A 942-nucleotide genomic window follows, 5' to 3' on the forward strand; every position below is an offset into this window, starting at 1 on the left:
TCTAAGCTGCTTTTAAGGCCCATAAGATGTAGCTGGAGACCTTGAAAAACAAAGGTATCGGATGTAACTCAAGATTAAAGGCACTTTGTGGAGTTTTTTTTTTAATCAATAAAGAACATTTAGATTTACATTCAGAAGTCATTGTGCGTATCCTTGAGGTTTGACAGCTACAATGAATGGATTCCCTACTCAAAAAACACTCTCATAGCACCATTTTGTGACAAACAAAATGCGGAGCCACTCGTAGAAAAAAAGAAACAAACAAACATTCAATATCAGCAATATTAGAGGTCACAAACTCCACAAAGTACTTTTAAAGGTTTTTCTTTTTTCAGAGTTTTCTACTTTGAACAGGTACACTAAAGGACTTTCAGGCTCCACCTCTAACAGTTTACTTTGTAACAGTTTTCTAAACTCTCTCTGTCAGTGTTGTTTGCCTGAAGCCGTTTTTCACACATGCACTTTGGACAATTTTGTGAGAATCAGGTTGGGAGTTGTCTTTCCTCATATGTATCGCACAGCAGGAAATAGTCAGTTTTAGATGCGTTCGCCATCCTGGAAATACTCTGTGTTGTTTAGGTGAGGGAGCTGCCTAAATAAGACTTCCTGGAGGCATTACACATGATGCACTCGCTGCATGTAATATTAGATGATCTGCTCTCACGTCGGCACTCGTCATACAGCCTTTGTACAAGTGAGCTGGCGGGTTAAAGACCAGCTAATGGCTGATTTAAAAGCATTAGACATTTGCAGTCTCACCTCCACCTTTGTTGGGTTAGTCCTAGAAAGGTTCTGTGCAGCAGTCCATGCGTGAAAACTGCTTTTTGTTACAATTTTTTGTGTTCAAGCTTATTTATTTGAATCCCTAAATCAGTCAAAAACTAACAAAGTAGTTTAAGTTTTGAACGAAAGTTACAGTAATGGGCTCTAACCATTATTTCC

Source organism: Haplochromis burtoni, unplaced genomic scaffold, assembly GCF_018398535.1.
Source record: "Haplochromis burtoni strain Fernald_Lab_line unplaced genomic scaffold, NCSU_Asbu1 Contig_78, whole genome shotgun sequence".
Taxonomy (NCBI): Eukaryota; Metazoa; Chordata; class Actinopteri; order Cichliformes; family Cichlidae; genus Haplochromis; species Haplochromis burtoni.